This window comes from Balaenoptera musculus, chromosome 17 (assembly GCF_009873245.2).
Source record: "Balaenoptera musculus isolate JJ_BM4_2016_0621 chromosome 17, mBalMus1.pri.v3, whole genome shotgun sequence".
Lineage (NCBI taxonomy): Eukaryota > Metazoa > Chordata > Mammalia > Artiodactyla > Balaenopteridae > Balaenoptera > Balaenoptera musculus.
In genome coordinates this window covers 35,211,429-35,228,943 of record NC_045801.1, presented here as the reverse complement: position 1 = coordinate 35,228,943, position 17,515 = coordinate 35,211,429, and the positions used below count along the sequence as shown (strand labels likewise).

The 17,515-nt window shown below is 42.6% G+C and overlaps 1 protein-coding gene across 9 annotated transcripts in view; it reads right to left on the bottom strand.

Annotated features, from left to right (window-relative positions):
* NCALD (neurocalcin delta) overlaps positions 1-17,515 on the bottom strand; it is a 432,634-nt gene that overhangs the window by 46,578 nt on the left and 368,541 nt on the right. Inside the window, exon 1 of one of the 9 annotated variants that reach the window (XM_036830308.1) lies at positions 8,977-9,028. The exons of the other annotated variants lie outside the window; for them this stretch is intronic. The gene's annotated coding sequence lies outside the window, so the exon portion shown is untranslated. Of the gene's footprint in view, positions 1-8,976; positions 9,029-17,515 lie in introns of those variants that run through there. 9 annotated transcript variants of the gene reach the window in all.

Genomic DNA, 17,515 nt, shown 5'->3' with positions numbered 1-17,515 from the left:
GATGAAAGTGCATGAACCAAATCACCCAATCAACAAATATTTATTGAATACCTACCATGTGCAAGGTGCTGAGAGTGTAAGATTCAGCCCTGCCCTTTAAGACCTTATTATTTAGTTGGTGACAGAAATATTTACAGATATGTCCAAGCAGGGGCTTTTATTTGTCTCCCAACAGTCAATCTCTCCTTCCTTTTAGTACTAGAATCCCCCGAGCTGGGCATATGGCTACCCTACAGACTATGTTTCTTGGCTTGTCTTAAGTATGGTCATGTGACTAAGTTCTGTCCAATGGGATATGAGTAGAAATGAGATGTGCAGGTTCTGGGTCATGTCCTTAAAAGGAATCCATTTGCTCACATTTCCTACTCCCCCCTTCCTAGGGTCTGAAACATATAGGCGGGGGTGGGAGCCAAATCTGCCATCATGAGAACAACACAATAGGGGATGGTGGGGAAGGAGTTGGGCCCCAAATAACCTTGGGAGACAATCTTCTCTCTCTTGATTGCTTATCAGCTGGGGGAGGAGAGAGAGAGATGGGCTGGGGGTGCGATGGTGAAAGGAAATCCTTCTATCTTTTTTAAGCCACTGTTATTTAGTCTCTGTTAAAGCAGCGGAATCAATATTCCAACTAATGCATACACACTTCCCCTAACAGACCAGAATTTTCTGGAAGCCTCTATAGTTCCCCAGCCCCATCATGGAGCCACAGAGAGTAACTGCTCACCTCAATTTGCGGATGATGATACAAAGATATAGTTAAGAAAAACTCCATTTTGCTCTTGTGAAATAATTTAATACCATTGTTAAGTATTATAAGAAGATAAAAGGATTACCTTACAAGGAAAGCTCTTATAAGTAAGTGATGTCTGGCTTGGCTTCTTAAGGCTGGGGGACACAATGTTAATCTATTAGTGTCTGAAAGGTGGAAATATTTCACAGCAAGGAGATTTTATCAGATGACTGAAAGGCAATGAGATAAGAATAAGAGAATAAACCTTTTCCTATGGTCAAGCATAATCATGTAAATTAGCACTGGTCTATAGACACTGCTATCTGGATAAGGTCTACTTTGAATAAAAAAAATGGAAAATAGGTGTCCAACAATCATTTGCAGAAACTTACCTAAGCTCAGCACTTCTTGCCTGTGACTCTGTTAAGCACTGTTTTAGAATAGCTTTACTACTTACTAATGGTGTCACCCTGGCAAATTACTCAATTCCTTTAATCCTCGGTTTTCTCGTCTCTACAGTGGCAATTCAACCAAAAACATTTACTGCAAGTATACTACATCTCAGGCACTGTTCTAGGCATTCTACCTGAGGCAGACAGAAAAACGACAGTCAGAATAAATAAGGAAATTATATGGTATATAAGAGGTGAGGAGTACTTAGGGATAAAATGAGAGCAAAGGAAAGCAAGCGTGCTGGTGGCAGCAATCTCAAACATGGCGTCCACAGTAGGTCCCCATGAGCAATGATGGTGGCTCACATTAGGCTATTAGCAATGGAAGTGGCCAGCTGGGGTGGAATTCTGGATATGTTTTGAAGGTAAACAGAATTTTCTGACAAGCTGTCTGTGAGGCGTGAGTGGAAGAGAAGAGTCAAGGATGACGCCAAGGTTTTTGACTTGGGACGAACTGGAAGGACGCGGTTGACAAGCAACGACAGGGGAAGGTGTAGGTAGAGTAACTTTTGTCCGAAAGATCAGGAGTCCAATTTCTGGACATGCTGTGGGAGATGATTAATTTTATGTGTCAGTTTGGCTGGGCCACAGGGTCCCCAGGTGTTTGGTCAAACACTATTCTGGGTTTTATTGTATGAAACTAACATTTGAATTGGCAGACTGAGTAAAGCAGACTGCCCTCCCCAATGTGGGTGGGCCTCATTCAATCCACTGATGACCTGAATAGAACAAAAAGCTGACTCTCCCTCGAGTAAGACAGCATTCTTCCTGCTTGACTGCTTTCAAACTGGGACATGGGCTTTTTTTTTCTGCCTTTAGACTCAGACTGAAATATCAGCTCTTCCTAGGTCTTAAGCCTACTGGCCTTCAGACAAGAACTAAACCATTGGTTCTCCTGGTTCTCAGGCCTTCTGCCTCTGACTGGAACCAAGCCATCAGCCCTCCTAGGTCTCCAGTTTGCTGACTCACCTTGCAGGTATCTTGGGACTTGCCTGTATCCATCATCCTTATAATATATGCATACATTCATCCATCCTATTGGTTCTGTTTCTCTGGAGAACCCTATTATGCAGTGCTAGAGATGCCTACTAGATATTCAAGTGGAGAGTCCAGGAGGCAGCTGGATATGAGGAATTTGGAGTTTAGGGCTAGTAATATATATTTGGGACTCACTGGCAAAGATGCTATTCAAAGCCAGAGTACTGGATGGGATCATCGAGAGAATAAATATTGATAGAAAAGAGGAACAGTTACTGAGTCCTGGGTGCCCACAATGTCTAAGGATCAGGAACCTCAGCCACAGAGACTGAGAAGGAGCAGCCATTGAGACAGGAGGAAACCAAGGAAGTGTGTTGTCCTGAAGCCAAGGGGAAAATCACATCAAGGAGGAAGAACGTATCTCATCTATCAAATGCCACTGGTTGGTCACCACCATTGGTAAATGCTCTGGTCACTGGTGACCTGACGAGAAACGGAGCATTGGAGAGGTGGGCCAAACCTGCTGGAGTGGTCTTAGGAGCAAATGTAAGGAGGGAAGTTGGAGCCACTGAATATGGGCCCTTGTTGGAAGAGCTACTCAAAAGGGGTGCAAGAAAACAGGGCAGTTGTTGGCAGGGGAAGAGGGGGTCGAAAGACATTTCTTTTAATGGGCAAGCTAACAGCATGTTGATAATATCATTAGCTGCCATCTGTGGAGCACAGCACTGTGATGCTAGGTGCTTCGTACGTAACACCCCATCTAACCCTCCCAGTGGTTTTGCAGTGTAGATTTCACTACCTCTATCTTTCATGCAAAGAAACAGATATTAAGAGAAAGTGAGAAGCTTTACAAAACCATGGTTAGTAAGTGGCTGTGTCAGGATTTAAACCCAGGCTGTTCGAACTTGAAATCAAGGACTCTTTACTACACCAGGAGGCTTGCTACCTCGCATGATGGAGACTGCCACTCACAGAGACCGCCTCCCACAGGGAGAGCAGGCCTGCGAAGACACCAGGCCAAGGTTAACAGTCAGGATTCTCATCAGGGTGTAGAGGATGAGCAGGGAAGCAGACAGATCCAAATCTTCCTCTGGTCCCAACCTTTAGGAAGGAGGTGTACAATACGATAACCCCGACATGGGCTGCTCCATGCAAGCGGTACTTACATCATATCCAAGGAGAGGAACGAACAGCAGTGTGCGAATTCTATTTTCAGATTGGGCAGGGTGATGAAGTCCTTTCTTACCTAGCACCCTGGTATCGATCCAAGGAACTTCATTAATATTAGCTGCTCCTGCAGCTGCTACACTAAACTGAGGGACACACCGTCCTGGAGATGGGATGGGAAAAGGCTCACCGCTATGCTTGGCAGTGAGGATTACTGGGGTCTCCAGCCATGTCAAACCCCAACATGTACAAAAACCTATCATACCAAGACTACATCAGACTGCATATTACGGATTCCTTATAAAAATGCATGATGAAAAAAATTTTTCTGTCCTGAGTGAAAAGTCAGAGGCTCCTGGAATCTCTGTTCATGTTCAGAATACAATTTTCTTGTAAAACTGTATGGAAATTCCCTGCTCTGAAAAGACAGGGGGTGTACATGTGGGCGAGGGGTAGGAATGAGGAGAGAAAGTGTCTTCCAAACCCAGCGTTCCTGTGGAAGACGATGAGTCTGACACCCCAACTCGAATGAACAGCAAGAGCGAGCAGCTGTTGGGCTTCCCTGGTGGCGCAGTGGTTGAGAATCTGCCTGTCAATGCAGGGGACACAGGTTCAAGCCCTGGTCTGGGAGGATCCCACATGCCGCGGAGCAACTAGGCCCGTGAGCCACAACTACTGAGCCTGCGCGTCTGGAGCCTGTGCTCTGCAACAAGAGAGGCCGTGATAGTGAGAGGCCCGCGCACCACGATGAAGAGTGGCCCCCGCTCGCCGCAACTAGAGAAAGCCCTTGCACAGAAACGAAGACCCAACACACCCAAACATAAATTAATTAATTAATTAATTAAAAAAAATAACATATGCATTGAATTAGTATGATCTCTTTAAAAAAAAAAAAAGAGTGAGCAGGTGAAGAGCTTGAAGAAAACTCCCTTGGTTAAGCATAGGGCGCCCTGGAAACAGCCATTTCAAGTAGTGTCAGACTGACTTGAAATAAGGATTAAGAGGTCATTTCAAACGATAGCTGAAGGATAATTTGCTTAGCATACAGATCTCTCCTACAGCATCCTTTGCTCCTTTCCTCTGCTTTGTAGCATTAACCTCATTGACTGTTCAGTTCTTACAGAGCACACGTCACTAGTCCTAAAGATCCCGTTAGTTTTCACATAAAGACCTCCGCCTACAGCCTCACGCACACGTCTCGTTCACAGTGGAGAACACCGATAATGCTGTCAGAAATGCTCTGTATGGTTCCTCCCCACATACCTCCTTATTTTCAGTCATTCTTAACTTTTATAGAAAGTTTCTTTTTGGACAAAACAGCCCATATTGAGTGCTTTCACAAAGGCATTCTTTGAATTTTTTCAGAGGTCTATCAATCATCTCCGGGTTACGACACAGGAAAGCATTAGAAGCCTGGTCATCAAGAGAGAAACAAGCAGTAAATTCCATTTTAAATTGGAAACAGTTCGACTTCATTTATAATCTTAAAAAATTTTTTCTTGATTATAGAAATAATGCATGCTCACTGAAAACAAATTCAACCAAAACAGAAAATCATAAAGGATAACATGAAAAATATCTTACAATCCCATCTGTCAAACAGCATGATTAACAATTTGGTGTATATCCTTCCACATTTTTCTTTACATGTAATACATATATATTAGAGATCCCTAATCTAAACTTCCTGAAGTTGTATGTGAAATTTTGTGTGCATGTATGTATATACATTTTAAAGGAAAAGGGACCACAAATTTCATCAGTTTCCCAAAAAGTTAAAAAATATATATATATTTATACGTATATATATTTACCTATATATACATATAACTATATATAACATAAAGTATAATACAATAAAGTATAACATATATATAACTATATATATATTCCTATTTAGTTTACAAAAATCTAATCATAATCTACATATAATTCTACCACTCATTTTTTCCATTTATGGACATTTTTCCATTTTAGAAATAATGGTTGTTGTTCCTGATAGTATTTTATTATCACTTGGTTTTTCTCTCTTTAAATGCCAGAATCTGGGCCTGGAGACAGAAAGATCTGGATTGGACTCGTGGCTCCACCACTTACAAGTTCTGTAAGTTTAGCAAGTTACTCAGACTTTAGAAGTCTGTTTTGTCATCTTTAAAATCAACTAGAATTATAATAGAGTTACTACAAAGACTGAACGAAATATATTCTAGGCAGTTGGCACTGACCGGCATATAGTAAATATACAATAAACATTAGCGCTTTTTCCAGGTAGAATGCACTTGGTCCAAATTCATATATATGACAACATCTGGAGAAGTTCTAAAATCAGGATTTAGGATGACAATAAAGTGGATTATTGAGAATAAAGCTGAAGCCACACTCTGGGATAAGATGGTATTATCCATTGCTGAAGAGTAAGTCATCAAGCAAATGATGATTTAGACAGCTGTAAATGTTGCAAAGGATCGGGTATCAGTACTAACCAGCATGGCTAAGGGACTGCTTATCCCTTAGATCCCAATCCTCCTCTTCTATGGTATTGCGAAGGTCACGATCCATACCATTCTTTGTTGGGGTCTGCCTTCCCATTCTGGGTCTTATTACTAAGTTCTCAGACTTTGCATCTGCAAATTGTGCAAGTCCCATCAATGTACGTGCAGAATTCCATTTCCTTTGGGGAAGTTGGTGGGCTCCTCATTTATTAACAGAGGAATGGCTATGGTCTCTGGCTTGACCTGCAGCTCTCTCCACTCCAGTGTTCTCTGCCCGGCTTGTGTCCACTCTTTACCCCTGGGGTCTGGGCAGCCCAGAGCAAGGGCAGGCCTGCTGTGAGGCCTGACCACAACCACCACTCCCTGGGCAACAACTATATGCCAGGCATGTGCTAAGCACTTTGCACATTTTGTTTTCATAATCTCACAGCAATTCTGGAAGTTATCATCTCTGTTTTTCAGTACAGAAATGGAGGTTTAACTAAAATAAGATATTTGTGCAACATTACACACTTAGTAAGGGACAGATTTGGTATTTGAACTGCTTTATTCCAGAGCCCTGGCGCTTATGAATGCTATCACAACAGCTTTTGATTCGGTGTAGTGAGCTCTATGTTACACTTGGAAGACTTGGTGGAAATGGAAAAATATCGATTTGTTGCAGGCTGGAAGTTTCCCTTGGACAGAGTAGATTCCAAAGCACCAGCAGGCCTTCTTGGTAGGAGGTCTTGCTGCAGGACGGCACATTCAAATTCACAGCCCACATCTGCAGATCTTAGCTGTAACGAAGCTAAGCTTAACTCCTGCAGCTTTGTGGGAAGACCAGTGAGAAAACCGATCAGAAAGGATAAACTAAATTATCTGTGGCAGGCAGACTAACGGCCCCCAAAGATGTCCACATCCTGATCCCTGAAACTTGTGAATATGGCAAGTTTGCTTAGCACACAGATCTCTCCTACAGTATCCTTTGCTCCCTTCCTGTGCAATGTAGGATTAACCTCATTTACTGTTCAGTTCTTACAGAGCACACGTCACTAGTCCCAAAGATCCCGTTAGTTCTCACATAAAGGCCTCCGCCTACAGTCGAGGGCAGAGTGTATGCATATATATGTGCATATATGCCTTATATGGCAAACAAGGCATTGCAGACATGATTAAAATAAGAATCTGGAGACGGGAAGGTTATCCTGGATGACCCAGGTGGGCCCCATGCCATGACAAGGGGGAGGCAGGAAGGCTGGATTCAGAGGAGAAGATGTAATAACGGAAGCAGTGTCTGGAGTGACGTGGGCAACCTCTAGTAGCTACAAGAGGTGAGAAAACAGGTTCTCCCCTAAAGTGTCCAGAAGGGAACTCTGCCTCGCTGACCTATTTTAGGCTTCTGACCTCCAGAACTGTAAGATAACAAATTTGTTGTTTTGGGCACTCGATTTGTGGTGACTTGTCACAGCAGCAAGAAGACACTAATACAACGTCCACGTCCCAAGTATCTCATAACAATATTGTCTGCATTAAAGTCCTATGCCCAATTTGTTTAAGTTCCTAAGATTAATGTTTCCTGATATTTAAAACAGCCCATCAGTGATGTTCTGATTGATCTGGTTCTTCCTCTTCGCAGAGAAAATGAATTCTAATATACCACCTGTGAGCTTTGAAGTGAACCTTGCACTAAATACTCTAGAGATTTCCAAAACCTAAGAGAGGAAGGCCATTTTCCTTTCCCCTGGAAAATGACCTAGGCATGCTATCCTCTGACTGACACACGTTCACTCGTTGACCCTCAGCGTGACAAATCTGAAACACGCAGGCATGACGGGAAGGGAATGTGAATTCCCTCTTCTGTGGAGACACCTGTGAAACACCTTCAACACCCACCTCCAATAGCTACTTCCGTCGGCTCAACTGTGCGAAGGTTAAAAACTCTTCCTAATTTTGATTCTAATAAATGACTTGAAGAAAGGTGTGTCCCTGTTTGTTTATGTATATACATTTAGAAGCACAGTGAAATCTCGAACAAAATTAGCCAGCGGCAGAAAGAAAAAATCAGATAACCTAATTAACCAAGGCTGAGCCATTTGCAGGACTCTGGGTAACCCTGGCCATCTGAGCTGAAGGGAGAGCAGATAAGCACTGATGAAGAGCCAGCAGCCCAGGAATAGAATCCAAATAACGGGAAGGAAGGTCATTGGCTGATTGATGAGGCTTCTGCTGTCCTTGTCACTGAGTGTGAAGAAGAGTCCTGTAGCCCTGGAAGGTTCCTAACATCATCGTTATTTGAATAAGCCAGGAGACAGCAGATCCCAGAAATGCATCCTTTGTGGTCATACATTTCAGAGAGAAAGTTTTGGGTTTTGGAAACCTGCTGTGTAGCCCTATGCTCTCCAACTGGACATCACAATCATCACTGTTTCTATGCAGATACTAAACTGCTTTGGAATAGCCAAAGGAACATTCGTTGGTTCTCCTATATTATTCATTTCTCCAATCGAGTGCTCCAAACAGCTGAATGTGCCCAGCGTACTAGACTAACTCCCTTAAAGAAATCTCATCTAGAGCTGGTGTTATACTCATTAGCCAAAATTATAGTAATTATTATTTGTTCCTGGATTTTCTATGGTCTCCTTGTAAACAGGCTCCTTCTTACTCTCTGATAGTAGCAATTGACACTGAAGAAATGACTAAAAATACCAGAATCACTATGCAAATGCCTTGCTGCCTTCCTGCAAAGAAGAAGGAGGCTGGCAAATATAGTTGCTATTTCCTTACCAGGAAAAAATAAAGTTAGAGCAAGTGGCATGTCTGTGTGTGCCAGCTGTCATCTGGGACAGCGGGGCCTCTTGAACCACTTGGCAAATGGCACGAACTTCCAAGTCTCTTTTTCTCTCCCAGGGCACAGGGCAGACAGGGCCACAGTTCAGATTTCCCAAAGTCCTGATTTCAAATAATTTCATTTTTCAACACAGTGATTTGTTTAAATCTAAATGTGGTTTAATCCTTATGCTGGTTGAAGACTGTCCACATAAACGCCTAAGAAATAGATAAACTCTTTATAGACTGTTTGATGACTCAGGGTTAAGCAAATAAGGTCACTATGTTTTCATACATTATGTGTAGTAATGAGGTTTAAATTTAACTCCCCAAATCAAACATAACTTACAATGCAGAGTCTGGACAAATGAGCTCTCTTTCCTAGTCACTGCAGCTGTGGATATGATCTAAGTCCCAATGCCTCCCCATCAAAGTAGCTTGCTTTCCTTCTATGCACACTCTCTAAAATACAAAAATAAAAATGAAGCGCTGTAGGGTAGGTGCAGATGGATGAGATGCGCAAGTAATAACAAGCTCCAGCTCTTTTCCTGGCGGGGCTCTGGTTCTGCTCTATCTGACGTGGCCTCTGCAGAGTTTTAGCAGGAACCACTGCAGCATTATGGCACCTCCAGATGAGCAAGTTCAGGGTAGGGGTGGGGCGGGGCAGGTGAAAACTTTCACAAAAATGCATCATTCCCGGGGTGCAGTAGCACAGAAGAAACACTTTACTTATTTGGGAAACTGCTTAAAATAAACACCACCCACTATAAAAGAGTCGAAGAAAATATCCCATTCTTGCTCCATCTCCCTTCTCCCTTTAAACTTACAGAGCCTGTGGTTACAAAACCTACTTGGGGGCAGCCTTTACTGTCATATGCCAAGATTTTCAGGAAGGATCAGACTAGATACTGAAGGGCCTACTAGACCATTAATAGCTGGGACTAATTCCTAAGGAGATCATTAAGAACATATTTTATATTTGTGGAGAGTTTAATTTTTGCAAACTATTACATTTCCATGACTGTTTTGAAGTAAGATGGGCAGGATTATTATGAGGTCATTTTGGAAGGCAGTTATGCTCACCACTATACTACCAATGCTGCACTATGAGATCATTTTGGATAGGTGAAAAAGAAAGACACCAAGTTAGGACAATCACTCACATCTCCTGATTCTTAGTCCTGTACAAAATCACCTCAGAAATCACTTCTCTCCAACAAGAGTGGGTCAGTTGAGTATTTAATTCTGAACACCCAAGGTGCTACCTGTGGCAGCAACTGGAGTTTGGCATAACTAGATTTCATGCATTCACTCAATTAATAGTCATTCCACAAATAGGCAGTATTTGAGACCCAACTATGTGCCAGAGAGAAGAACAAGACAGGCATGGGCCCTGCCCTTGTACAGTTTACAGCCTCATCTTATGCCCCTACCTGAGTAGTAGGGACCTGGAGAATGAGGCCACATCCCACAGAGGGTTCTACACACCCCTGAGAAGTGAGGAAGGGGCTTTAAGGCAGAAGCTCCAGGAGTTAAGAAGACAAAAGAGCCAGAGGAGTTGGAAATTCTTCCAGGAAGAAAGGGTTCCATGATCAAATTAGTTTGGGAAACCCATCTTACCATATTTTCCTCTTAGAAATTTACAAGCAAATTAAAACTACCGAAAAGTTCTCCAATTAAGAAACATGCTAACTTTCATTTACCCAGGAAGTCTGTTTACCATGGGGCATCCCATAGAACCATCCTTTTGTGGGTCTTACTATGAGAAATGCTAGTAAGTCCACAGTCTTAAAGCAGAGTCAGGGGGCTCTGATTTAGAAACCATATTTTCCCAGCAGCACACACGCTTGTCAGAATGGCCTGAGAAGATACTCACATCTGGGACCTTCCAGCCTTAAGCAAGTCTTAAATCAGGCAGAGACCAAGGCCCTGCTGGTTCCCAACAGTGAACTCTAGAAGGCTCTTCCTGAGACCACTTCCTTCAGCCTTGGGTACCTCCCTTGGTTTCTGGGTCATGGATTTTCTTGGGACTTGGCCCCATAGCCGCTGACTTGGTAGCTCTCTGTGCTCTCGGAGCCAAGTCTTGTGACAACCCCATTTGGCTTCCTGGTACCTGTTCTCATTCTTTAGTCCAAGGCTATAGCCTGACCCTACAGCTCTGAGGCCAAGGGGCTCCCTTGTAAGGTTTTGTCCACTCTTGCTTCTGAGTCAACATGTTAAGTCACCACCTGAAATCTAACCTTATATTTCCTTGTGAGGATTAGTTACCTTGAAGGAGAGGGTTATGGTCCATCCCCATTTTAACTAAGAGAACTTAACAGTGATCCAGTGACGCCGGAAAGGCCAGGGGCCTGATGATTGTATCACATATTATCTCATTTCGTTGCCCCAACAAATGATGAGGTAATTACAACTTTTACCTCTGTTTTCCAAATTAGGAAACTGATCCTTTGAGAGGTTGTAACTTGCCCAAGGTCACAGAGCTTAAGGGATAGAGCCAGGATTTGAACCCAGGAAGTCTGATCTCAGAGTACATGCTGCTCCGAGCCAATAAGCCTCCCTTGATTCCCCACCTCTTATCAAAGTCTACCTATTCACCTTCCAGAACCACTGCCCAGGAGCATGGCACTCCTCTGGGGTCGGGGTCTTGGGGCAGCCCAGGGTTCCCAGTACCACCCCTCCCTCACCAGTCTGGTCAGCACTCCATACCCTGGGTTTGCTCTCTTCTCCCTGTCCCTCTGTCAGAGTGATGTATTTCTACTAAAGTTAACCCTGTGCTAATGTTTCCTTTCTGGTAACAACATGCTTTAACCCAGGCTAAATGTATACTGTGATGGCAGGATGGTGGACACCTATGTGGGGAGACTGTTGAGTCGGGTCTGGAACTTAGCATCCCACGAACCCCTGCTCACTTTGCCTGGACCAGCATTCTCAATTCTCCCTGCACAGGAGCGCCATAGAAGCTTCTCTCTCTCTCTCTCTCTATCTAACAAAAAACATATGTCCAGGCCACAACCCAAACCAAATGACTCAGAATCCCTGGGAGTGGGACCCTAGCACTGGCATGATATTAAAGCTCTCTGGGTGATTTTATATGAGACTAGAGCTGAATATTCCTTTTTTAAACATAGAGTTAGCCATGTAAATAGAAACGCTGTGTCTAAATTTTGGTCTTTGTACATCCCACTGAAGCTGGTGAAAGATGACAAGTGTGCATACTCAGAGGAGGGAAGAGGTTTAAGAATCACGGGTCTGACTCTGATTACCACGTGCTCTTGGGCCAGAATCAACTTCTTTGTGGAGTTTGGTTTTCTTAGCCAGTAATGAGGGGTTAATGCTAACTTGCCTCGAAGGTGGGTAATGAGAAATGACTAACTCAGATGGCCATAAGGTACTACTTAGGCAAAGTTAAAATGCTTCTACGACAAGCAAGGGAATTTGAGTGATTTGCCTCTTAAATATTGTCAAGATAGCCCAATAATTGTAAATAAGGTGCCAGAGTGGACTGCAATGAAGCAGGCAGCATGGACCCCCTGATTACCTACAGATGGCTACTCTCTTCTCCCATTAATATCTTTCCTCTGGATAGCAATTTGAAAATAAATCAAAAGAAGAGAACATAATATCTTGAAGCTTCTTTGGCACACTCCCACAAAGCCAATACTGTCGTGCTGACAAACTGTTTCCTGGAAACAGGTGTGCCTCAACTTAAAGAAGGTGGATCTACAATGAAAGATATAACCAAAGTGTTCTTCCACTTGAGAAATCTTTCTTGAAATAGGAACTTCCCTTGTGCATAGTTCATTAACTTATTACGCTTGGGAGAAAAAAATCAATTCAAAATGGAAATGTAACTCCGAAATGACCATGTTATCCAGTGGGGAAATATGCTTTAATTTACAAAACCTTTACAGTAACTCACGATATTTGAAGTGAGGTTTATTCCCATGAAGCTATAAAGAGCTCTAAGAGAAAAGACATATTTAGACATACAATGTTCAGCCCTTTCCAATCACCAGCTCATTTCATAACTGATGGAGAGCTTGGTCAGTGAGTCAGGGTGAAGGCACTCACCGCTGGGGATGTGAGGAGGTCTACCATAGCGCGTCAGTTCTGCTAGGCAGGCTCTCCCCTCCTGCCACTCCTAAGTGGCCAGCACTGAGGTTAGTCCCCTTTGAATAAGAACCATTTAACACTGACACCCCGCCCCTCACGCCATGTGTCTATTATAAGCTGAGTGCTGTGCTAGGCTTGCTAAGGAAGGTGAAGATAATAGGGCAAGCCCCCTGCCCCCCTACTCTCATCAATTTATGGTGACCAGATACCCAAATTTGACAGCCTCGATCTTTTAGGAAGTGTCCCTAAATAAGCTTAGGGGTAGGACTGCCAGATAAAATATAGGATGCTTAGTTAAATCTGAATTTCATATAAACAACCAATAATGTTTTAGCATAAGTATGTCCCAAATACTTCATGGGATATACTTATACTGAAGAAAACTACTCGATGTTGGAAAGTTCAAATTTAACTGGGTGTCTTGTATTTTTATTTGCTAAATTTGACAACCTTACTTAAGGGATCTGTAGGGCCTGTTGTGAACTTTGTGAATTAGTCCCACCCTTAGGTTGCTCCTCACAAATAGGGAATTTGGAGTTGTTTTCTAGCTGTGGTAGTCATCACTGGGCTGATGACTTCCTATTTGCATCAGATTTCTCTGTGACCAACGGCATACAGCCATAAAAGGAGTTTTCAGTGATACTAGGTGGTCCTGTTGGGTTGAGGGTGCAGATTATGACTTCACAACTTAATAACCCCTGAAAGGAAGAATTGCCTTCAAGGCCTAAAGCAGTGCCCATGTTCCAGAATCACTTGTTAAATGCAAGGGCACAGAACTTGCCTCCTCAAGTCATGTGCTGACCAGCCACATGCTTGGCTGAAATTCCTGGTGTTGGGCAGTCTGTCCACAGCAAGAGATCCTTGGAGAGTGAGAGGATTAGTAAGTTCAGGTAGCTCTCAAGGTTTAGCTGGTGTAAGTTAAGAATCACCTAGGAAGTTCTGTAAAGAGGAAGACCCCAAGTCCCAGCCCTCCAGATTCTGATTCCAAAGTTCTGAATTCAGCCCCAGGAATCTGCATCTCAACCACAGGGCTGTGATTCTAACCCCCGTGGCTGGGGGGACTGTGTTTAGCACTTCCACCTCTCCCCTCAGGCTCCTGGGAAGATTCCAGCCAAGAGCCCCTGGGGGTCAGTTTGGGCTGGTGTTCCTCTCCACTGACCCAGCAGCTCAGATCCAGCTCTGGAATTTTGAAGAATGAGAAGACTTGAGCTGCTCTTCCTGTGTGATCTTCATGCAGTCATCTCTCTCCTGATGTCTCCGGCCCTGATTACTGCAAGGGCTGCCAAAAATTGTGTCCCTTTTTGCCAGTCACTTTACACTGTTAGCATTCCCAGACCCCGTTTTCCTATTAGCATGGCCTGGCGTTTTACTGATGGTTGCCAAGGCAGCTCCTGAGTCAGACAACTGGGAACACCCTGCTTTATACACCTCACATTTAACACCGGACAGCTGAGGGGCCGCACAACTTTACTCTCAAAAACAAACCCAGATCGATGCTGAGAAGTTGGTGTGTGCTGGATGTGCCCTTTGAGTCAGAGTCTCTGCCACGGGGAACAGCACATCCGCCAGACAATCTTGTGTTATGGACAAATAAAAGGAACCTGCTGAGATGTCTTTGGTGATATTCTAAATCCTGCAATGAATTATCCCCAAAGACAAGAGATGGATCATGTGTGCAATACATGATGGAACAGAAAATGGCTGAAATGGAAAGAGTAAGTGGCCTGCAATCTAAAACAGCTCCCTTCGCTTACCGGGGACAATTTCCAGTTCAGATGGAAACTTAACTCTAGTTTCAGAAAAGGCAAACCCCATCTCTTCTTGAATGTTTCATTCATTCTTTCACTCAGCTGACAAATATGTACAGAGCACCTGCTATGTGGGTAGAATAACACATCTCAAAATTGAAAGCCTCATGTTAACTAACCAGGAATCAAGAGCCTACTTGCTTCTGACAACTAGTAGTTTTTAATTAAGTAACCAGACATAGGAGGTGAGGCCCTCAGACCTCTGGGGAGGACTTTCAGGTGGCGACTGGAATCAGAGGCATGTGAGTGAGGCAGTTCTGCCAGAAAATCACATGAACGGCAGAGATGTGTAACTTCAGCTCTGCACTTCACCAATTTCCAGCAGGCTTCAGGAGGCCAACGATGATGGAAAAGCTCCATTTTAAGCCATCTGGGGTTTCATGTTGTTTCTGTGAAGTGAGGGCTCAACACAATTCATGATACTTAATACAAATGTAAGCAGATCCTTTAATATAAATGTGCAAAGAACATTGATATAGGTTTTAAGTCATGACTGTAAAGTACCATGAAGGAGCCTTTATGAACACCTATGGAATTGAGGCACCAGCGTTTCTGCTAAAACAAAACATTAGACCTGCATTCACTGAACTGGCAAAGTTGAAGAACCCTCTAATCAGACTGCCACTCAGAACAAAAGAACACAGCAAAGATTAGAGATTGAACTTGGATGAACCAAAAATCTACAGCCCTCTGGGAACAACGTCCATCATTCCTCCCAAAAAGCCATGCCCCAGTTTGTCTTCGAGCCTTTCCCCATACTGCTCTTTCTGCCTGAAACAACATTCCAGAGCTTCTCCTGACTAATGAGCAGGTCAGTGGCCTCATTTTCAGCAAGAAAGGTCAACACACCTGTTTCCAAGGTCAACATCAAGCTTGTTCATTCCCTTGTTTATGCATTCAGTTGCTTGGTTAATCGATCTGTATTGGGCATTTAATGCACGCCAGCCCCTGTGGAGTGCAGCAAGGATGCAGACCTGAAATAAGGCACCTCATTCACCTTCAGGGAGCTTAGAGTTTAGTGGAAGAGACAAGTAGGAAATTGTAGAGCTGTGGGGTTGGTGTTATAATTGGGGTTTGTATTATGCAGGAGTACTGGGGAAGTTAGCAAGGCTTCCTAGAGGAGGTGGGGCCTGACTGGTGTCCTGAAGGATGAGGCAGTACCTGTTGGAGGCAGATATTATGGGTCTGGTGATGGAGTTGGCTCATGTGATCCATCCTCTCACTCTTTGCTCTCTTTGTAAAAATGATCCATGTTGATCATATGGTCAACCAGCATTGGGAGTGCTGTCCAGGGCCATGAAAGAAAGAGAAATGGCCTTGTGGTGAGTAAGACATGTGCCACGGCCTCATGCCAATCATGGACTAACACACTGGGACAGCCACTCTGAATGGTAGTACAATCTCACTTTAAGATGGCAGACTAAGCTTGCAAGTTTACCTATCCTACCTCTATTTTTCAATTAGGAAGGCAAAAGGAAGATCTACAAGGACTTAGCCCTTCTTCTGCCATTTTGAAAAAATAATTAAAACATATACTCTAGCAAAATTGAAAATGAATCCAAGAAATAGGAAGACCTGGAAACAATGGAAATAATCCAGTTCAGATGGAAAGAAATCCTAGTGGAACAGCTTATATTTAGTCCAAATTACAATAGTGGGACAGAATGCTTGGTGAAAAACATCTTCAACAGAGCAAAAGGTTATGATGATTAAACTGGATATCTAAGAATCAGGAAGTTAAAAAAAAAAGAATCAAGAAGTAAACCACGACATGCCACATATGTACTGAAGACTCAAGTTTCTCCAGGTCAACCAGAGAAGAAAAAGATAATTAGAAACTCTAGAAAGATAAATATACATAAAAGGCAATCATGGTCTAAATATGAAGCAAGCTAAAATACAGTTTGTATTTAAACAATTAATGGAATATAAAAACCACTGGTAATTGTAAATATTTATGCACCCAACATAGGAGCACCTCAATACATAAGGCAAATGCTAACAGCCATAAAAGGGGAAATCGACAGTAACACAATAATAGTAGGGGACTTTAACACCCCACTTTCACCAATGCACAGATCATCCAAAATGAAAATAAATAAGGAAACACAAGCTTTAAATGATACATAAACAAGATGGACTTAACTGATATTTATAGGACATTCCATCCAAAAACAACAGAATACACTTTCTTCTCAAGTGCACATGGAACATTCTCCAGGATAGATCATATCTTGGGTCACAAATCAAGCCTTGGTAAATTTGAGAAAATTGAAATCATATCAAGTATCTTTTCTGACTACAAGGCTGAGACTAGATATCAATTACAGGAAAAAAACTGTAAAAAATACAAACACATGGAGGCTAAACAATTTGCTACTAAATAAACAAGAGATCACCAAAGAAAAAGAGGAAAACAAGAAATACCTAGAAACAAATGACAATGAAAACACGATGACCCAAAACCTATGGGATGCAGCAAAAGCAGTTCTAAAAGGGAAGTTTATAGCAATACAATCCTACCTCAAGAAACAAGAAAAATCTCAAATAAACAATCTAACCTTACACCTAAAGCAATTAGAGAAAGAAGAAGAACAACAACAAAAAAAACCCCAAAGTTAGCAGAAGGAAAGAAATCATAAAGATCAGATCAGAAATCAATGAAAAAGAAATGAAGAAAACAATAGCAAAGATGAATAAAACTAAAAGTTGGTTCTTTGAGAAGATAAACAAAATTGATAAGCCAGACTCATCAAGAAAAAAAGGGAGAAGACTCAAATCAATAGAATTAGAAATGAAAAAGGAGAAGTAACAACTGACACTGCAAAAATACAAAGGATCATGAGAGATTACTACAAGCAACTATATGCCAATAAAATGGACAATCTGGAAGAAATGGACAAATTCTTAGAAAAGCACAACCTTCCAAGACTGAACCAGGAAGAAATAGAAAATATAAACAGA